The following is a 395-nucleotide window of genomic DNA, read 5'->3' as shown; positions in this document are numbered from 1 at the left end:
GATTTGAAAAATGTAGCAAAATGTAAATGTTTACCCTAAAAATATACGCTTTCTTTGAACAGAATTAGATACTTTTGTTTTCTTTGAATACTATAATAGGGGATACTAATTTTATTAGTTTGCTAAGTTGAGGTGGAGTGTAGGACATCCGTCTAGTTTTATATTTATACTCAGAGTGATATGGCCATTGTTTTATTTCTGAGATAACTAATAACAACTCATCAGGGGAAATTAACTGTGCTGACTAAAGAGGATCCTGGATATCACAAGCAAAGACCGTGCACGCATGAGACAGTTTAAAAGCATTAAGGTATCAGGATAATAATAATGATAAAAAGAAATGACAAAAGAATTAGAAAAAAAGGGAGAAGAAGACATAGCAAAGGTAGAATGAA

This window comes from Penaeus monodon, chromosome 34 (assembly GCF_015228065.2).
Source record: "Penaeus monodon isolate SGIC_2016 chromosome 34, NSTDA_Pmon_1, whole genome shotgun sequence".
Lineage (NCBI taxonomy): Eukaryota > Metazoa > Arthropoda > Malacostraca > Decapoda > Penaeidae > Penaeus > Penaeus monodon.
This window is presented reverse-complemented; position numbering follows the sequence as displayed.